At 39.2% G+C, this 22,433-nt stretch overlaps 1 protein-coding gene across 9 annotated transcripts in view; it reads right to left on the reverse strand.

Moving 5' to 3' along the window:
* Nucleotides 1–20,833, reverse strand: part of LRRFIP2 (LRR binding FLII interacting protein 2) — a 125,436-nt gene extending 104,603 nt beyond the window's left edge. For 4 of the 9 annotated variants that reach the window (XR_008615700.1, XM_028479594.2, XM_028479592.2 and 1 more), the window contains exon 1: nucleotides 20,687–20,828. The gene's annotated coding sequence lies outside the window, so the exon portion shown is untranslated. Of the gene's footprint in view, nucleotides 1–17,994; nucleotides 18,156–20,686 lie in introns of all 9 variants that reach the window. The other 5 variants (XM_028479589.2, XM_028479590.2, XM_028479593.2 and 2 more) reach the window with 5 other exon arrangements.
* Between the last annotated feature and the right edge of the window lie 1,600 nt (nucleotides 20,834–22,433).

Here is a 22,433-nt window from a genome sequence, read left to right on the forward strand (position 1 = left end):
CCATGGCTCACGGGCCCAGCCGCTCCGCGGCATGCGGGATCCTCCCAGACCGGGGCGCGAACCCGGTTCCCCTGCATCGGCAGGCGGACGCGCAACCACTGCGCCACCAGGGAAGCCCTCATTTACACTTTTAACAAAGAGAAATAATATTTATATATTTATGTATAAATTAAAGAAATTAGTCACCAAACACTTTGTCCTCCACTATCAATTTATTTCAAGAAATTTTAGAATATTTAAACTTATACTAATTACTAAACCTCCTAACTCTTTTTACCATGCTAAACACAGAATGTATTACCATATTAGCCTCAGAAAACTGCAAAGAGCAGTAATTCTACGTAACAGGTTAAAGTTACTACAGCTATTTCTAAAATCTATTTCCATTTGAAAGTCAAAAACATTTCAGAAAAGTCATTCAGCCTAAAACTTTGAGAGCACATATTCAAGAAATTTTAATATAGAGCCTTAAAGCTACAAGGGTAAGTTGGCTTTTAGTGTAATTCAAGAAACAATTCCACTTAAACCATTACCACATCAAAAAAACCACAAAAAACAAAAAACAAATGAAGGTCTATTATTCTGCAATTAGCAATAACCAACACCCTCTAGGCAACAAAAAACAAATGAAGGTTTATTATTCTGCAATTAGCAATAACCAACACCCTCTAGGCAACAAATTCTGAGTGCCTGCTATTGCCAGGTAGGTACTATGGGAGGTGCCAAAGATACTCTGATGAACAAAACAGCCATGACATAGGCCAACAACTAAGAATATATCTATGGGTCTATTTTTATTGTTATTACTATAAGATAGATGTATTTTTACAAGAGAGAAGAAAAATTCATCTGCCAGGATTAAATAACAAGGATGATAAAGACCATCTAAGCTTTCTAACACGTGGTATATGAAATTAAAAATACTCGAGAATGCATCCCAATTTATATGACCTCCTTCTCTCCTATACACATTCCTAAGAAGTACTGCTCATTTAGTGAAATATCCATTAACTTAATTTTTTTCCCTAGCTTTATCAAAATAGACTGGCGAAATTTCATTACACAGTGAGTCACAAAGAAAATCTCAAGTAAGTTTATCCTAATAGTATGAACTATATGAAAAGTACAAGTGACTTTAATGTATTGGAATTTACTTGATTCAAGCAAAATAAAACAGAACCACTTCATCAATCCATTCTTCCAAAAAAGTTCTCTCCAGTGAAAATTCAGGCCATTCCCATCTTAGCTGACACCATTTTTATTCCCACATAGCTGACTTGTGTATTTGTCAATCAGAATGAAGACTGAAGACAGTTTATCATCCTGCCATAGAAAATATATCAGATACAAGAAAAGGATTCATTTAAATGGAAATGGAAGAAAAAAAAGAATGTATATGTGAAAGCAGCAGTGGATAACTTCTAGCCACAAATCGAGACAATTTCTGGAAAGCACAGAGGAGTTTTTTCAGAAGTCTCCCATAACCCTCATCTTCAGCATCATTTTAAAAATCATTCACTTATTTAATAGTAATGCTCTACAAATATTAGTCACCCACTGAGAAAAAAGCAGCATGCAACACAAAGTTCCTTTTCAGACTGGTGTGACAATTTAGCTGATGCACTGTGGTATCATCCAATATTTGTCCTTCAGCCAACTTTCCAAGGACTCACTAAAAGACATTTCACAGAAGCAGGCATTTCACAAAAACAGCCATTTTCTAATTCCAGACACACAAGAATAATTACAGAAGAAAGATTTGGCTGGAAGTGTAGCAAAAGCTTAACAGCAGTTTTGTTACGAGGACGAGATTATGGACACATTTTTTTCTTCTTGATTCTTTAAAATTTCAATAGCATTTTAAAGAAAAAGGGAAAAAGAGATGCATTTAAATATAAAAACATTCATATCAAAGAAAAAACTGGCCCCAAAGTGGATCACACCCAAATTAGGCTCAATATACTACACAGCTGGGACACGCAATCTGAAGCCACTGCTGGTGGTGCTTGTTTGAATGTAGGATTTCTTTCTCCTCTTTCCCTGTAATCCAATTTCCATCTTTCTCAACTAACACTGTCTTAGACCTTAGAGCTGCCAGGATATTCCCAGCACGCAGATTTACATAAAGAATGATCTTTTCTTAAAAACGCCTAAAAAACAAAACTGTTTCAACAAGCTCCAGGCTAACCCACCCTGAGAGAAAGATGACAGTGAAAGGGACAGAGGCACAGGCTAATGAGCAGGAAATGGGAACTTCCCATCTGCCTTCCTTATCCTCAGTGTCCTATCTACAAGGGTACCCAGGTGTTTACGTGCATGACTGGCCAGGTCCTGTCACCTTTTTCAATTGCACATGAGGCAGATCGACCATTACCTATTTCAAAAAATAATCTAGTGCTTTTAAAAAAATTATATTATTTGTATTCTATAAGCAGACACACTTACTAATATCAGAAAAATCTAGTTTTCAGCTCCTATGCAACTATCTTCTAACAACTCCAGAACATTCTACGCCAGTGATGGGGGAAACCTTAAAAGAAATAAGATTTCTGGCACAGTCGATAGAAAACTACTTTTCAACAAAATGACAAAATTAAAGGTACAGACTCAAAGGTGACCTCAAATAAATTAGTTCTGGTTTCTGATTCTAAAGGACTTTCAGTAAGTTTCTATTCCAAGGAGGTTTTCTCAAGAACACTTTTCATCCGGAGCCATGTTAATTTCTTCCAGCTTTTCCTTAGTGCTGTCAACTAAACCAAGAGCTAAACCTTTACAACCACTGACAAGAACAAAACTGACTGGTTATTGTTAAGTCCTTTACCCAATGTCAAGCTGATTTTCTCCAGATGGTTTTGTCATTAAGTATTTGTCTACCTAAAGGAAAGAAAGGATGTTGTGGAATATAAACCTTCCAAAACAGGTATATCAATTAGGCTTTCTCTTCTCCAATAAGCTTCTCATGTAATACATTTCTGAAAAATAGGCATTTTGCCACATTAAGTGGCATTTCAATCATGATATTGTTCACTCTGGTGAGAACAGAATATTGGTGTGCCATACTCTAAATATAGCACACTTAGCTAGTTCTGTCTGGATCCTGATGGTTGTGGTTGGTTTATATCTAAATATTTCATCATAGAGAATTCAAAATATTGGCATAAGTCTTCACGTCAGCATTGTCATTACAGTTGACCTTAGTCTGTACAATAAGACATTTGTTAGTTATTCATAAGCAAATCTAAGGATCCAGAATAGCACCTGAACTAAAGAATTAGTGTGATTGTAGTTGTTGCCGTTGGACAAGATTTAAAGTGAGAGGATCTGAGTTCAATTCGTTGTATGACCAACTGCTGCTTTGTCCTTCCCACTGCCTATGCCTTGCTTTCTTCATCCAGAGAGCAGAAATAACAACTGTCCCAACTACCTAACACGGCTAATGTGAGGCTCAAATGAGTTAAGATAAATGCAAGCACTTAAAAGACCACAAAACACTCCAGAAATGTTCAGTGTCTTGAATTAACTAGCTCTTTTACATATTTAGCTTATGAAGCTGACAAAAGGGCCACCCTAGCCTTTCTTTAAAATTTCGTATTTTTAACTAAATAAAAGTATCCTCAAGTTATTTATTCCAGCATGCATCATGTGATATCATTGGCCATACTAAGAATTTTTGGTGAAGCATGGAACAATATGGAAAAAATAAAAACACTTTTAACTATAATCATTATGCTGTAGCACATTTACATAATAAAAACAAAAACAGGAAGAAAGTTTTAAGGTACTTTGTGGTATTCAAAGTCTTTTTTGGAAAATCCAAATGAATACACAAGTTTTGGTAGTATGGCCTTATAATGCTCTTAGTGTTAGTCCTCTTATTAGAACTTATTAGAACACAATTGACTTAGAAGGAAAGATAGAGGTCATTAAATGGTACACTTAAGATCTGTGCATATCATTCTATATAAATTCCACCTCAAAAGAAAAAGTCCTCTAAACAAATACTGAACTCTAGTCAATGATGCACATGTTAAAATATTTAGGGTTGAAGTGTACTTATAACTGCTACTTATTTTGAAATGCATCTAAAAACAAAAACAAAAAAGAAGAACGGACAGATAGAAGAATGGATAAAGGAATATACAGGTGACAAAGTATAATAAAATATTAATAGTAGAATCTAGGTGGTAGGTACATGAATGTTCACAGACCTCTGTCAACCTTTTTTTTTTTTTTTTTTTTTTTTTTTGCCGTACGCGGGCCTCTCACTGTTGTGGCCTCTCCCGTTGCGGAGCACAGGCTCCGCAGGCTCAGCGGCCATGGCTCACGGGCCCAGCCGTTCCGCGGCATGTGGGATCTTCCCGGACCGGGGCACGAACCCGCGTCCCCTGCATCGGCAGGCGGACTCTCAACCACTGCGCCACCAGGGAAGCCCCAACCTTTTTTTTTTTTTTTTGGCCATGCTGTGAGGTTTGCAAGATCTTAGTTCCCAGACCAGGATCGAACCTGGGTCCCTGCAGTAAAAGCGCAGATTCCTAACCCACTGGACGGCCAGGGAGTTCCCTTAACTTCTTGGTATGTTTGAAATTTTTTATAATAAAGTATTAGGAAAAAAGTAACTGGTGAGAGCTTCCCTGGTGGTGCAGTGGTTATGAATCTGCCTGCCAATGCAGGGGACACGGAATCAAGCCCGGGTCCGGGAAGATCCCACATGCCACATTGCAACTAAGCCCGTGTGCCACAACTACTGAGCCTGCACTCTAGAGAGCCCGCGAGCCACAACAACTGAGCCTGCATGCCGCAACTACTGGAGCCAGCACGCCTGGAGCCCGTGCTCCACAACAAGAGAAGCCACCGCAATGAGACACCCGCGCACTGCAACGAAGAGTAGACCCTGCTCACAGCAACTGGAGAAAGCCCGCGCACAGCAACGAAGGCCCAACACAGCCAAAAATAAAAACACATAAATAAATAAATTTATTTAAAAAAAAGTAACCGGTGAGAAAGGTAGATGACTAAATGAACAATAGGCCTGGGAACTGGGAATTGCAATTAAAAAATCTTGATTTGAAACAAAAATGGAAGGCAGAGGTAACCAGAGGATAGAAGAATACGAATAGTTATGTATACCTTAGAAAGATTAGGAAAAGGAGAGAACCGGAATTCCTGGACTGAAAGAAAAAAATGGAGGAGGGGGAAGGGTAAAGGGTTGGGTGGGGAGAAAAGAAAAAAGGAAAAAGAAAGGAAGGAAGGGAGGGAGGAAAAGGGAGGTAGGGATTATAGTTAAAAACATCAATTCTGCAAATATCTAGATGAGACCATTACACAAAATGAATACACCATTACTCAAAATGAATACACCATTACTAAAACCTACAAAACCAACCAAAAAAAAAAACCAAAACGTCTAGAACTTGAGGCAAAGTAAAAAATAAAAAAATATATATATGAGGCAAAAAATACATGAGTCAACAATGGACGGCCTGGCAGAACAAGGAAAGGTAGATGCTAAGCACAAACTAAATGTCAGGAAAGTATCAGAACCTATAATGGTTACTTTAAACTCATCTTTTATAAAATATAATGCCTGTAAAGGGTCGAAGCGAACTCGTATAATCACATCTCCTACTTCCACATTCAGAAGTCCTAAGAATTACCAAAAATGTTTTTTAAAGTTTCATATTTTGAATACATAGTATTCTCATATACACAGCACAACTGATAATCTTTCCATTTCTTCTTTTCATAAGATGACATGCCAGTGGTGTACTTCCTTCCTTGCCAACAATGTTATTCAATAAATGAACTCTAATGGGCTGTATGTTCAACATGATTTATAATACTACTTCATCAACTGTGCAGAACCTAAATTAGGAAGATGTACTCTTACCAACAATTGCATTCTCAGTTTTCCCTACGAAGTAAACCATGTTCTGGTACCACTCAAATGGCCTCCTCTACCTACGCCTTTTAAAGTATCTCAGGAATACACAGTCGTATGTTCTGAGAATGAAAGGAAGGGAGAGAGAAAATTACATACTGTTGAAGATAGGTCACACTTAAAAGTGTGAAACAAAGCAGAAAACAAGAAAACAGCAGAAGTACTAGGGTTAATAGAAGCTCAGGTGACAAAAACAAAGATAAAACCAAAAACGAGGGAGAAATATGAAAGCATGCAATAAGGATATGATTTTTTAAATGTAATTAATATGGAGATTGTAAAATTAGGAAATTTTAATAAAGTAAATCATATACCTTTAATTTTTCCCTTTTCAACAAATATCTACTGAGAATTTGCAAGGTACTATGTACATACTAATCACTGCCTTATAAGTAGGCAAAAGACTACAATGGGAAAATTAAAATGCTAAGGAGGTCAGAGAGAATGTACTTATACTATTTCTGCATATCCTTTCTTAATAGTGTTCTCTGAAGCACAAAAGTTTTTACTTTGAGGAAGTCAATTCACCTAATTTTTTTTTCTTTTGTTGTAAGGCCTTGGTGGTGCATAGCTAAGAAAGCACTGCCTACCCCAAGGTGACAAAGATTTACTCCTATGTTTTCTTCTAAGAGTTTTACAGTTTTAGGTTTTATATAATCCATTCTGAGTTAGCTTTTTATATGGTGTGATGCAAGGATCCAACTTCATTCTTTTGCATGTGGATATCTACTTTTCCAAGTACCATTTGTCAAAAAGACAATTTTTTCTCTCATTGAATTGTCTTGGCACCCTTGTTAAAAATCAACTGACCACAAAAGTAAGGGTTTATTTCTAGACCCTCAATTCCATTCCATTGATTGATATGTTTATCTTTATGCCAGCATTACACTGTCTGGATTACCGTAGCTTTACAGTAAGTTTTAAAATTAGGAAGAATGAGCCCTCCAACTTTGTTCTTCTTCTTTAAGATTGTATTGCCTATTCTGGGTCCCTTATCTTTCCATACAAATTTTAAGATGGGCATGACTATTTCTGCACCAAAAACTGGTGCAGGGAAAAAAAAAGGGGGGTGGGGCAGCAGGGATTTTGATAGGGATTATATTGTATCATAGATCAACTTGGGGAGTACTGCCATCTTAACAACATTAAGATTCCAAACCATGAACATGGGGTGTCTTGCCATTTATTTAAATCTTCTTTAATTTCTTTCTACAATGTTTTGTGATTTTCAATGAACAAGTCTTGAACTTCTCTTATTAAATTTCTTCTCACATCACAAGGGTCGTTTTAAAGATCAAATGGATATAAACGTTTCTATAAACTGTAAAATGCTTCAGAAATATAAGGTATAACTGACACCAAAAAAAAAAAAAAACAACCCACAAGAGATCTGAAATCAAAACAGCAAAAGAGGTGGCAAAGCAAAACTCAGAAGTGAATCCCCTGGCTAAAGTTAATTTTAGTTGAGCCACAGGTGGGTGGGTAGGTGGGTGGGAAACTGTACATTTTCAAACACAAATCTAATCTAACACCAGACCTACATACTTTGTGGGAAGGTACTTTTCGCTATTTCCAATTAACTAGATATGTAGCAACATCTCTTACTGAACTGTACAAGGGTATGTTTTCTTTCTGAGGTATGTGGAATTATTACTGAAATACTTCTTCCAAGAAAAGAAATGAAAATCAAAATATGATAGAAGCATGTAACTAACCTCTGCCACTAATAATAAAATAGAAGGGACCAGAATTAAATCCCAAAGCGGGAAAAAGAATTAGCCTTAGAACTTAGGTTCTCCTTCTGATTGGGAATGAATTCTACTGACGATACTCATAATAACTCTAATAGTAACAAGAAAAAAACTTAGAACGTAATACAACAAAAGAAAAAAATTACATGAATAAAGACAATCATTTTAATTTCTTCTTAATCTATGGTAAAACAAAACACTAAGCTGAATATGACCCAAAATGACAACAGCTTTAAGTCAAGGCCAGTCAACATGATGCAATAAATTGTGGCATTAGAAAACTCATGGGAAGCAAGCAAAGACAGGGACAAGTTTGATATCATGCCTATAAGGTACAAAAAGATGACAAAATGGCATGTAAAGTATGACTGAAAATATGTAAAATTTTGTACATATGAATAACAAATGGCAAAGGCAATAATGTAAAGAAGAAAAAAAAGAATTTTCTTTTTTCTTATCACCTTACCAAAAACTGATTTAAGCTAAAAGCTACAATTCTGTGGCTATTTCATAGTATGAAAACTTGTAAGGATAACCAACTTTGACACTATATTAATAAGCTGATAAGGGGGAAAGATTCATTTAGCCTGTCAGACCAACTGCAAAGTATGACTATAAAAATTTATGTTGGTCATCTCTGGTAAAACCATAATTTTCTAACAGATTTCACATCAACCAATACACTTACGGACATAATCAAATTCTAAGTAAATGAAAAACACATTGCTAATTTTAAAAAGAATGAACACCATTATATTAACCTTAAAAATGTAATAAAATTAAAACTCTGACTCAAATCAACAAGTCAAAGTTAGAACAAAGAAGCAACCATTAATGTCCTCTAAAGTCTTGGGGAAAACATCAATGTTCAAGTCTACAAGTTTTTATTATCAGAGCAAAATTCTTGAAAATTTTTGGGTTTCCCTGAAGACCTGTATGATTCCTTCCACCATGTAGCTCACCCACTAGGGAAAAAAAATAGTGGTGACATAGCTTAAACCTGTCTTACATAGAAAGACAAAATAATGCCCTGAAATGGTAGGCAAGATACCGATTAGGCTCATAAAAGGAAGAAGTCAACAAGATACAATGCGATATAAGTACAATGTTCATGAGGGAATGATTAGAGAGCAGAGCTGACAGCAGCGCTGTGACAGTAGCTAATCCAAGTACTACTCCAATCTAAAGACACAGGCAATGAGGTCCACTCTAGACACATCACTTCTGCTCAGAAAAGACTCAATACCAACAGTTGGTGGCCCCTTTTTATAAAAATAAAGAAAAACTGACCCTCCCATACCTGTTCACCCACTACCCCCATCCCCCCAACACACACACACACACACACACTCTCTCTCTCTCTCTCTCTCTCTCTCACACACACACACACACACACACACACACACAGAGAAACAAAGAGAAAGAAATCATTAATAAAATAACTTCCCAGAAATTTAGGACATGAGTCACCAGATTCAAAGGGCCTAAAGAATGTATAACACAAGTCCTGAGTCCACAGGTATTTCATAGTGAATTATTATAGTTAATTTCAAACATGGGGACAAGGATGATTTTACAAGCTTCCAGGGGTAGAAAAACCAGGTCACATATAAAGGATTAACAATTAGAATTTTCAGTCTTCTGGAAACAAAAGTAATTCTGGCAACAAGAAGACAATAGAGTGATGCCTTCAAATTCCTGAAAGAAAATTACAGACAACCTATGCCCAGCCACACTATTCTATTCTCATACTTGATTATTAAAAACACTTCAGACACACAAGTTCTCAAAAAATTTACCTCTTTTACACCCTTTGTTAATAAGTTACTAGAAGATACATCTCTAATAAAAGAGAAAATCAAAAGAGAGGAAATTTAGCATACAGGAAATAAATCCAACACAGAAAAGGCAAAGGGAACTGATCCCCAGAGAGGGTGAGACATCCCAGGAAGAAAGCTACAGATTGAAGCAATGAGATTCAAGAGACATAGTAGAGGGCTGTCACCACCCAAATCCCCACAGCCTTTAAGACTTCTTTTTAATATGAGCTGATCTGGCCCAGGTTTTTATCTGAATTTACTTTGTCTTGACCCCATGTTGATGAAGTTCCCGCTGTCCTATCCCCAGGTGCCTAGATTGGCTGAGAGGCCTTATTTCACACCAAGGACACATTTTGCTTTTACCTATTCCTAACGGCTAGAGCAGGAACTGCTTAGAAAGAGCAGTGTACTTCCCCAACCATATTTCTTCTAGATATTTAGTACCTTGTAAAAACTTCAGCTCTGCCAGGTGCCCTGATTGTGATGAGTCTTATGGTTTCCCAGGACTCATAAGCAAAGATTATGACTTAACAGAAAGGACTCAAGGAAGGCTCTGTGCAGCTTATTTTCTCCTGTGAGCCTTCATTTAATAGTGGCAATATGGTCCTTTCTGTTCATAGCTAGGTTTATATTTGCCATTCAGGTTTTCAAAACTGTCCAAAAAAAGATACTGCTTAGGGATACATACTATGGTAGAAACTGGCCTATTGTTCACCAAGGTCATTTCCCTTTTCTGCCCACAGCTATGCTACATTTCACAACCTTCCCTGCATTAAGTACAGCCATTTGACTGAATTCTGGCCAGTGGACTGTGGACAAAAGTGATGTATGCATTAGTCCAGGCCCATCAAACTTCCCATGGAATTTACCACACTCCCTCTCTGCCCTCAAATCTGCCAGCCAGACACAGAGAGCTCAGTGAAACTGTGAAAGTCTTTGAGCCCCAGGGAATGGCAGAGTCACTAGATGAAAGGGGTTTGAGTCCCTGGGTGACTCTGTGGAACCAACTACTCCTTTGCCAGTGCTTCCCAACTCACAGCAGAGATGTGAGTGAGAAATAAGCTTTAACGTGTTAAACCACTGAAACTTGGGGGTTTGTTTGTTACAGTAGGTTAGCCTAACTTGACTAACAGACACAAAAAGGTGGTCAAACTATTCAGTTTCTCAAAATTAAACCATGTATTGATTAGGAATACATATTTGGAGGGAGGGATGGGACTGTAGGGCTAGGCAGGGAATGGTCCCAAAAGAGTGATTAATGTGTAAAATGGGATTAAGATTACCTGGAGGGGGAAAAGGTGCCATTTAAGGATATTTACAGGAAACGTCTAGGATACTGTAATGTTCAGTTTCTTGGCCTAGGTAGTTAAGACTGCAGCTGCTCATTTTATTATTCTTCCTGAAGCTGTATTTTTGCTTTCTATTTCTCTACAGGTATTTCACAAATAAACCATTAATTATTTTGCTCAAAATAAATTAGAAAGAGTAGACACTTGAAAAATCTGTTGGAGCATTTGGGAAAAATAAGGTGAATAGAAAACTAAGCTAAAAAAAAAAAAAAAAAAAGCCTTAACCCCCAGGGAAAAAAAGAAAGTTAAACAAGAAAGGAAACAATCACGATATAATTCTTGGTTTAAGCAGTAAATAATACATATTTAGTTATAATGAAAACACAGATTCAAAATTGCAAAACTGGAATGTTGCAGGGAGAGGAAGTAGGAGGAAACAATGAAGAAATACCACAAAATAACGATAAAAAACAAGTTTTCCACCATTTGAAGATATTTTAAGTGCACATATATGTGTGTTTACACAAAATGGGTTTATAAAATATGTGCTATTTTGTAACCAGCTATGGCAGACAGACACTAAGGTGGCCACCCCACCATGACCCCCAACTCTTGCTGTTCACATCTTTGTGTAAACACCTGCCCAAGAATATGGGCAGAACTTATGACTTGCTTCTACCAACAGAATATGACAAAGGTTATGAGATGTCATTCCCATGATTATGTCACATTACATAAGGCTGTCTAGCCTGCAGACTTGCTCTGGGCTCTCCTTGATGGTCTGATGAAGTGGTGAGACTGGGAAACAACAGAGGGTCAAGAACTTCAGGTTGCCCCTATAAGCTGAGAGCAGCTGGGACTTCCCTGGTGGCACGGTGGTTAAGAATCCACCTGCCAATGCAGGGGACACAGGTTCGATCCCTGGTCTGGGAAGATCCCACATGCCATGGAGCAACTAAGCCTGTGTGCCACAACTACTAAGCCTGTGTTCTAGAGCCCGCACGCCACAACTGCTGAAGCCTGTGTGCTCTAGGGCCTGCATGCCACAACTACTGAGCCCGTGTGTTGCAACTACTGAAGCCCGTGCACCTAGAGCCCATGCTTCGCAACAAGAGAAGCCACTGCAATGAGAAGCCCGTGCACCACAACGAAGAGTAGCCCCCACTCGCTGCAACTAGAGAAAGCCCACGCACAGCAATGAAGACCCAACGCAGTCCCCTCCCCAGAAAAAAAAAAAATTAAAAAAGCTGAGAGAAGCCTTTAGGAGCTTGAAGATAGCCTCTAGATGACAAAGTAACTTCTAGTAAGCAAGAAGCCTCAGTCATAAAACCACAAGAAAATTAATTCTGCCAAAAATCTAAGTGAGCTTATTAGAAGCAAATTTTCCCCCAGTTGAGTCTTCAGGTGAGAATTCAGCCCAGCCAACATCTGATTGCAGCCTCATGAGACCCTAAGCAGAGGACCCAGTTCAACCTCGCTCAGGCTCCTGCCCCAGAGAAACTGTAGGATAATAAATGTGTGTTGTTTTAAGTTGCTAAATTTGTGTACTTTGTTATACAACATAGAAAACAAATACAACGCTTTAAAAACTGTGGATGAATGAATTCAGCAAAGTTGTAGGGATACAAAATCAACACAAAAACATCAGTTGCAATTCTATACACTAACAATGAACAAACCAAAAAGGAAATTAAGAAAACAATACCATTTACAATAAGAAAAAAGAACAAAATACTAAGAATAAACCTAACCAAGAAGGCAAAAGATCTGTTCACTGAAAACTACAAAACATTGCTGAAAGAAATTAAAGGACACATAAATAAATGGAAAGCCACCTCAGGTTCATGGATTGGAAAACTTAATATTGTTAAAATGTCAAATACCCAAAGAAATCTACAGATTCAATGCAATCTCTATCAAATCCCAATGACAGGTTTTGCAAAAATAGAAAAACCCATCCCAACATTAAAACTCCTATGGAATCTAAAGGGACCCCGAATAGCCAAAACAATCTTGAAAAAGAAGAACAAAGTTGGAGGTATCACACGTCCTGATTTCAAAACTTACTAGAAAGCTACAGTAACCAAAACAGTGTGGTATTGGCATAGAGACATGTAGACCAACAGAATATAATAGATAGCACTAAAATAAACCCGGCACATGTGGTCAAATGATTTTCAACAAGGGTGTCAAGATCAGTCAATGGGGAATGGACAGTCTTTTCAACAAATGGTGCTGGTAAAGCTGGATATCCATGTGCAGAAGAATAAAGTTGGACCCTTAGTGTATGCCATATACAAAAATTAACCCTTAGTAGGTCAAAGAAATAAATGTAAGAGCTTAAACTGTCCACACGCAAAAAGCTTCCTGACATTGGATATAGCAATAATTTCTTAGATAGTACACCAAAAGCACAGTCAACAAAAGAAAAGTTAGATGAAGTGGATTTCAAAATTAAAACTTTTGTGCATCAAAGTACACTATCAACAGAGCAAAAAAAAAAAATCAACCCATGGAATGGGAGAAAATATTTGCAAATCATATATCTGATAAGGGATTAATAACCGGAATATATAAAGAACTCCTAAAACTCAACAACAACAACAAAAACAACCCATTCAAAGATGGGCAAAGGACTTGAATAGATATTTCTCCAAAGAAGATATACAAATGGCCAAAAAGCATGGGAAAAGATGCTCAACATCACTAATCATTAGGGAAATGCAAGTCAAAGAGCAATGAGATAGCACCTCACACCCATTAGAATGGCTATTATTTTTAAAAAGAAAAAAAGATAGAAAGAAAGAAAGAGAGAGAATAATTGTGTCAAGGATGCAGAGATATTACAACCCTGTACACTGTAAAATGGCGCAGCTGCTGTGGAAAATGGTATGGCAATTCTTCAAAAAATTAAACATAGAATTACTATATGATCCAGCAATTCCACTTATGGATATATACCCAAAAGAAATGAAAGGAGGGACTCAAACAGATATACACTTGTGTTCATAGCAGCATGATTCACAATAGCCAAAAGATGGAAGCAACCCAAATGTCCATTAACAGGTGAATGGATAAACAAAATATGCTATATATCTATATGATGAAATATTATTCAGCCTCAAAAAGGAGTGAAATTTTCATACATGCTACAACATGGATGAAGCTTGAGGACATTATGCTAAGGGAAATAAACTAGTTTTTAAAAGACAAATACCACATGAGTCCACTTATATGAGGTACCTAGAGTAGTCAAATTCATAGGGACAGAAGGTAGAATAGTGGTTACCAGAGGCGGGGGGGAATGAGGATTATTGTTTAATGGGCACAGAGTTTTCATTTGGGAGGATGAAAAAATTCTGGGGATGGATGGTGGTGATGGCTGCACAACCATGTGAATGTACTTAATGCCACTGAATTGCATACTTTAAAATGCTGAAAATGGTAAATTTTATGTTATGTGTATTTTACCACAACTAAAAAACCACTTTGGATAGAGAGCAAAAGATGAGTGTAGTAAGACAGGAGGACAGCGACCCTCTCATTTCCTTGACTATCTACTTAGACATAGTGATAACCATGATAGGGGAAAAACATCTAATCTAAACCTACAATGAATTTTTTTCCCCTATTTTTAGTCCTATAATCTATGCATCACTTAACTGGAATACTTTTCTTTTTTTTTTTTAATAGAAACAACATGTATGCTTACTAATTATATTGTAATTATACAATAAATATTACAATAAATACAATAATTATATTATCATAAATGATTAAACCATTTAACAGAGAAATAAACATTTTAACATCCTAATCCTCTGCACACAGCATACTCTATTTAAGGTAGAAATCAGACAACCAAAAAACTGCTCCTAGCTGTTAAAATGTTTCTATTGAGGAAAGTGGGAGATGTAGAAAGAATAACAAAGTGATCAGAACAAGCAACTTAAAAGTTAAATTTGTTTCCTAAAGCAGTAAAGACATTTTGTATCAAAAGTAGTTAAAATTTTGGTGTTCATAATGAAAGAAAACTAAGATAGAGAGGGTTCAAATTGAAAGCACTGGAAAAAGATGACTATGATTTTAAAGTAATAATCTACTTCTGAGAAAATAAAAACACCCTGATAAGCCGTTGCACTCCAAGGTTTTCCCAACCTCTTTTCCGCTCTCGCCCCTCTGCTCTGTTCTAATCCCACTCTTTAAGGAGGAGGAGGGGAAGGCCGAAACAGGGAAGGGATATAATAAGATAATAGTAATAAACCAGATAATAGGAATAGAGAAGAGAGAAAAATATTCCGATTATTTTTTCTCCTCACACTGAATACTAAATACATCATCATCATCAAATGCTAACAATCCAAACTTCTGAGGGCAAGAAAAACTCAATTTCCTGGAGTGCCAACCTAACCTAAGGCAAAAGAAAGGAAACTCTCTGCAGGCTTTGCATCTATAAATTAAGTCTGTATGCCAAATTCTTCAAACAACCTCCACTCTAATCCAAGGATGCGGATAAATATGGTGACATAAACCTTGATCAAAAGACTGGCACACTAAGCTCTTTAACAGCTTTCTAGCCTAAGAAGTGAGATCAGTTAAAGAACTTTAAACCCAAGTACTTTATTCACTAAGTACAGAAACACCAAGGTTTTCATGAGAAAGCACCTGGTACAGAAAGGCAGCTATGTTGGGACACAGCACCTGGTAATAAGCAAGAGTTTAAAAAGATAACTTCCTGATATTACACATGCTACTGTACAGTTCTATGTGAAGAAGAGAATGAGAATTTGGGAAGTAGCTGATTTCTCTGTATAAACTCAAAATAATCCTGTAAAACAGCCCATCATTCCCAGTGTCCTTTTGATCCCAGGGACAAGTGTGAAGGTCTCTGAATTGGACTACTATTTCAACTCGGGGTATGACCTCCCTGTGTGGGTAACAGTAATGTTTTTCCCCTGTTGTAAAACATTTGACTGATCCCCGCCAAACACTCTCAGAACCAGACATGACATCAATACTGGTACAATCCTGTGCTCCTCTTTGTGCATATTTTTCTAAAATGCTGGCCTCGTTAGTTTTCCTTAATCATGTTCATTCCCTAAAAAGGGAAGACCAAAAAAAACTGGATCCCAGGATACGCATGCTAAGCACATTTTCACCCCAAAACTTAGCCTTAATCTTCTGAAGGCAAATGTCCTTTATAAGCTCCTTCTTCTGTTGTTGCCACTTTTCCTAAACCGCAGGCCTTCCTGACTTGCAGTGGGGCCAGGATAGATTGTGGTTATGTGGTGGGTTCTGTCAGACGAGCTTTGACAAGGCCTCAGAATAGACCCTGGGCACCAGCCAGGGAAACTGCCACTCACAAGTTCCAACTTCATCCTCATATGTTAGTCCCTCAGCACTTTTTTTTTTCCACTAGTCTCTCTCATTTTAAAAGGACAAAGATTCCTGAACCTCCTTCTGGTCATGAGTGAGCTGTATAACATTGAAATTAAAAATGTAAACCTCCCTTATGCTGCTCACAAACACTTTGAAGACTAAAGACTAAATCTGTACCTACCTTTTGCCTTGAGAAATTAATCCATCAATAGCACTTTGGTTTGCAAAAGGATTTTTGGCTCTCAAACCCCACAGAGGCTTATTTTATTAGGAATAGACTAGGCTACGGAAGATAAAGGAAGAGAGAGGTAGGCCATTTATTTCCCATGTGACTAATAATATGACAGCAGACTTCTGCAGGGCAAGAAGTAAAACTATATACAATGTTTTTAATTGATATTGGTCATCAAATCCTAAAACAATCAAGCTACTACAAAAGGCACTCATTTAACTAGCATTACCAAATATAAATGAAGTAGTTCGTCTGTAATAGCACAGTCTTCAAGGTACAGTACTTTTACCTTTACCGGTATAAATAAAATTACCCAGCTGTCACTCTAAAATGTTGAAAATTACCTTATAAAATACATTTACAGTATATTTTTAAATTGTGAGGATAAAGACTACAAAGCAATTAAGCACTCTTTTCTCCTAAAAGGTTAAGAAAAAAGGTAACTTCTATTATAAAATAAATCCCAATATAAGCTTGAAATAAATTTTTAAAATTTCACAATTTAATTCCCAAACTTACACTCACACTTTCAGAAATAAATTCCATATACACACTTATGCACTAGAGCAAAGACTTACATACGAGTTGTTCCTTACAGCAGTGTTAGTGGACAGCTAAAAACACCTAAATGTCTGTTAATAGGGAATGTTAAGATAAATTATGGAAAATGAACAAGCTATGGTTCATCTACACTAGGCAGGACATCCAGTCTTTTTAAAAATTAGATGGACATATGTGCTAATATACAATGATCTCTAAGACATATCAAGAGTAAGAATGAAAGGTATAGGACATTTCTCCTAAACACAAGTGATTATATATGCAAGAGAAAATTTGGAGAGAGATACACAGGAAACCATTAAGAGTGGTTGCTTGGATTATGTAGTTGGCGTAGGGGGTGGGGGAAGAAGGCTACAAGTTTATTGTGGAAAGAAAACTTCCTTTTCACCATATAACATTTTCTTTTAAAATGTTTAGCAATTTTAAAAAGTCCCACAAACATCTACTGAACCCATGAAGTGAGCACTCTCCTTCTATGGATGCCATTTCTTCCTTCTTTTTCTTTTTTTTAAAAAATTAATTAATTTACTTATTTATGGCTGCATTGGGTTTGCACACGGGCTTACTTGCTCTGCGGCATGTGGGATCTTCCCGGACCAGGGATCAAACCCATGTCCCCTGCATTGGCAGGCAGATTCTTAAGCACTGCACCACCAAGGAAGTCCCTCCCCTCTTCTTAACCACCTGTACTCTTATCTACTGCTCTCTCCACCACCAGACCAAAACAAAAGCATACATATGGAGCAAATCTCAAAGCTTCTACAAGAAATAGAATTCTCTCTAGTCCCCAACCAAAATAAAGAAAGATATAATAGAATAAATGAAAAAGTATTAGCATACAATAAACCCAGCTTTTAGCCCAGTGTTTGATTCCTTTTAAGTGTGGCTTAATTTATTGTAGGCCAAAAAGTTTTTAAAGTGAAAGCACAATGTACAACACACACAAAAAAACCATTTCTAATGGTATCCTATCTATTACCTTAAAGGAAAGAATGGAGAAAAAAACCAAAGTTATTTTACTCACAGGGTAAATTTTGCTCAATTCCTTCCTTCCGAAGTTTTAAAAGTTGAGTTTTGAATGATGGTCATAAAGTCTTTATTTGCAAACTGGATAAGGTGGTACATTTTTCCTGTTAAAGGACCATCTATCTCTCCGTTCAGATTCTCCAGAGAGAAAGCAACCACCTAAAAGGAAAAGGCTATGAAATGGTCTCTACTTTGTAGGTGCAATGGAAAGTGCTTCTAGGCTGAGGACAGAAGAACTGTATTTCCTCTAAAATGACCCTCATCGACATTCCCAACACGCTATAGGGAGTTTTTAAATATATATTATCATCAATTCTGCTCCTCTTCAAACCAGGAGCAGGGTAAACAATTCACAAACAGCTTTGCAAGAAACTGCTCCCTCTCTCTCATTTCTAGTAAAGATAGTTTTTGGTTTTGTTTTGAGAGAAGAAGACTCTACTTTGCCAAACATATTCCCCGTATCACTTTTTTCCTTCATTGTGGAGATGCTTAAATCCTGACCTAAGAAGGCTTCTCTTGCATTATCTACCTATCAGGACTGTCAGTTCAGGCGGTTTCCACAAGGGATTTTCCAAAAGGGAATAGTTGTTCACTGGAAACTGAAACTCTTAAGTCACTATTAGCTGGACACAAATCAAAAGCAACATTAGGCAATGCTCTGAATATAAGAATGGATATCCAAGGAAATAAGATGCGGAAATTTAGTCAAAGAATTAAAGAAATTTAGTAAGCAACATCAACAGGGTAAACTTACCATTACTTTAAAACTGATAACTAAAGTTCCTTATAAATCAAAATCAAGGTAAAATAAGCTGACTTCCAAAAAGAAGAAAAGGAAAAGAAGGCTAAGAGTATCAAGAACGCTGTGATTCAGTCATTTTGTTTAGCAACACTTTAAAAGCCAAAATGATCAAATTACATTTCTGCAATAAAAAGTTATTTCTAGTTTAAAATGAATTCATTCCAATAATGAATCACCACTTCAATACACACTTTCTTCTCTATCAGAACTTAAATATGAGCTCAGTATAGTCTCATTGCACATTTTTAAGGACAGATTCCACCAAATGGGTAAGGCCTTTCACTCAAGACTCTTCTGTGTACCGCAGATTCTTTCAGTGAAGTTTTTCCTGCCTTAAAGATGGTAGCTCTCCTTTTCACCGACATTTATTTTGTTTCTAGACACTTACCTTCCTTCATTTATCTTCCCACATTTGGCAAAAAAAAAAAACAAAAAAACAAAACAAAAAACCACCCCAAAACAGAAAGTGGGTAAAATCACAACAATCCACTTAGGAACTAACAAACTATTCTAAATCCAAAGCTTCTGCAAAAGTTCACTTTTTATTTCCTTACCATACTTCATGACAATAAATATGCAGCAACAAACCTAACAAAGCATCAATACACTTCCTATGAGCAAAGGCATCTAATTAAACAGGCAGTAACAAACCTCTAGCTTTCCTCTATTCCAAGTTTAAGATCCATATCAATGATTCACAAAGCCAGTGACCTAACTCCCTAAATGAATCACACTTTCCGAAATTCTTATTCTACATGAGTATAATACTGGGTCATCATATCTACATGTGTTAAACAGAGCACGATGTTTGTTAAACAGGGTTAATTCTGCAAGACCTTCAAACCACAGCAAACGTCAAGTCCCTGCCAACTAACCCTTACCTGCAACACTTTGCCTTTTCCAACAATTGCACCTCTTCATACAGAAGCATCCCCCAAATAGACATTTTACCTTGAAACAATGTTATTTTAAACACTAATGAAGAACTGATCCATCCACACCCTGCTCTCCATCTCTGTGGTTCCATTACTGTAGCCACATTCTCTTCCCATTGTGATGCCATAAAAAAGTAACGGGCACTGTTATCCTTACATATTATCTTTTAATCAATGAACCTACGCTGCAGCTTTTCTTTTTAGGGCAGAAATGCTGAGTCATTAAATGGAAACTCAAAGAAAATACGCTACAAAGAGTTACAGTTTAGGATGCAATATTTCCCTGGCCAGGTCTCCGCAGCCTTATATTTGTATCTCCCACGGTGGAAAAAGTAGAGCAAACACTTGCACTTTTCCGTCCCCTCGAAGAAAGAAAAGACATGGGTTTCCTTAGGTCCTCCGGCTTCCTGCGGGATATCCACGGGCACAAGAAGCAGGCCTGGCTGGAGCTATATAGCTTAACAATCTGGGTGTGAATAACACCTCGCATTAGTCAAGCATTAACCCTGACACTCCTAACAAGCGCCTGTTATGCCCGCGCTTCAGTTCGGGTCAAGGAGGAAGAAAAAAAAAATCCCACAAAAGCGCTACGCCCTCCACCGGCCCGACACCCTTCTCCAGGGTGGCCGGCCGGGTACAGAACCGAGGGAGTGCCGCGTCCGAGGAGCAGAAGGAGCCCCGAGCACTCGAAGCGGAGAGACAGCGGCCCGAGTTCATTTCTCCCACAATGGGAGTAACGCCGTCCCCGCTCGCGGACCGAGGCTGCGCGTTCGAGACCCGGCGTGAAGCCCGAGGACGCCGCAGGCAGGGGGCGACCTCGACCCCGGGGCCCGCCTGGGGGCCCGGCCCCCAGCAGGAGTCCGCGGCGGCACGGACCTCGCCGGGCTGCAGAGGCCGGGAAGGCGGCCCCGCTCCCCGCTCCCCTCCAGGCCGGCGGGAGGAGCGGCCCTTACCTGTCTCCGGGCACGGGCTATGGCTGCGACGCCGCCCGGGAAGGGCCGGAGCGCAGCTCGCCGGCCAGGAGCCCGCCGGGGCGAAGGGAGAGGGGCGCGGGGGGCGGACTCGGCCCTGGGTCCCCGGCCAGTCGGGCCGGGCTGGATGCGGCGGCTCCCGGCGCCGGCAGCCGGTCGGTCAGTCACGCCGATGTCCCTCGGCGCCGCGGCTGAGACAGCGGGAACCGGCCCCCAGGAGGAGCCGCAGCCCGAGCGGCGGGCGGCGGAGGCGGCGGAGGGGCGGGGCCTCAGTGTCGACGACCCGCTCACCCGGAAGCAGTTGTGGTCGCGGTGGCGCGCGCTGCGGGACGGGCTTGTCAGCGAGCGGCCGGCTGCGCCCCGCCTGTGGGGAAGAGGTTTGGAACCGCGGGTAAGGTGGAGGCCCGGGCGGCCTCCCGAGGTGGCTCCTCCGGGCCCGCGGGGCCCACCCAACCCTTCCGCCCCCCGGACCGGGTCCGGAAATGTGAATTGATGCGCGTGCCCGTTCGAGGCAGCCCCTGCCCTGGTCACCTCCAAACTGTCCGGCCTAGTGGGCTTGGGTGAGTGGGCCCGGGTGGCAGTTCTAACGGTAGGAACGAAGGTGGGTGGGTGTGGTTCAAATGCTGAAAGCCTTATTTCCAAAATGAATGATTTTGAAATGATTTCTGTAGAAGAATGCTGGGGGCAAGGGGGGAAGAATATAGAGTCCGTTAAATATCTGATGGACACGGACCTGTCCTTCATTCCGGAAGTATCTCTCGAGAGCCACCAGGTTCAAGGCCCTGGAGAAAGACCAGGGTCCTGCGCTTTGGGAAGCTCATCTAGTAGGGTAGACGGATTTAAGCAAACAAGGCAATGACAGATTGCGATGCGGCTCCTGCGGCCCGCAGGAAATACACAAGGTGATGAGAGATTTTGTGGGCGAGACCTCTGGCAGGATGGGATGGTTGGGCAAGACCTCTAGAGGGAAGTGGTAGTTGAGCAGCCTTCTGGTAAGAAGGCACGAAATACACTTCGACACCACTTTACATCCAGGGACTGTAGGTTCCAGAACCCCCTGAATAAGCCCACAATTCCATGTTAAGAACCTGGCTCTAATGCCTTCCAAGGGCTGTTTCTCTGCTGCCCACCCCTGCGATTTCAGAAGGCTTGCTCTCCCTTTAGAGTTCATGAGGGCTGGAGTATGGCACTGCGAGGGAGGCATGAATTAGGGAACTTTGGTCTCCAGGCAGTGAGACATCAACAGGTGGCTTCATCACAGGAGAATTATCATACCATCAGCCTTGAAAGACAAAAATCTCTAACCTCGCACTTTCTCTTTCCATGTCACTATTTTTCTCAGACCTGTGAGCAAACACTGAAACTATGGTTTTCACCTGGGATCAAGAGGGGCTTAATATTCCCAAAAGATCATACTATGTTATGATCTGAATAAAAGGATTAATGACATATTTTTGCTAAATCAGTTAAAGATAAAATAAAAAGCGGACTTTCAAGAGAGAACCTATTCAGGTACCTGAATAATACCAATAAATCCAATAATGTTTATTAAATATTAGTTTAAGTTTATATAACTGCATAATTAATGGAAAGATTGGGTAATATTAGGATTAGATGGTCTTGCTTTTTCTTTTTTTGGTACGCAGGCCTCTCACTGTTGTGGCCTCTCCCGTTGCGGGGCACAGGCTCCGGACGCGCAGGCTCAGCAGCCATGGCTCACGGGCCCAGC

Source organism: Physeter macrocephalus, chromosome 18, assembly GCF_002837175.3.
Source record: "Physeter macrocephalus isolate SW-GA chromosome 18, ASM283717v5, whole genome shotgun sequence".
Taxonomy (NCBI): Eukaryota; Metazoa; Chordata; class Mammalia; order Artiodactyla; family Physeteridae; genus Physeter; species Physeter macrocephalus.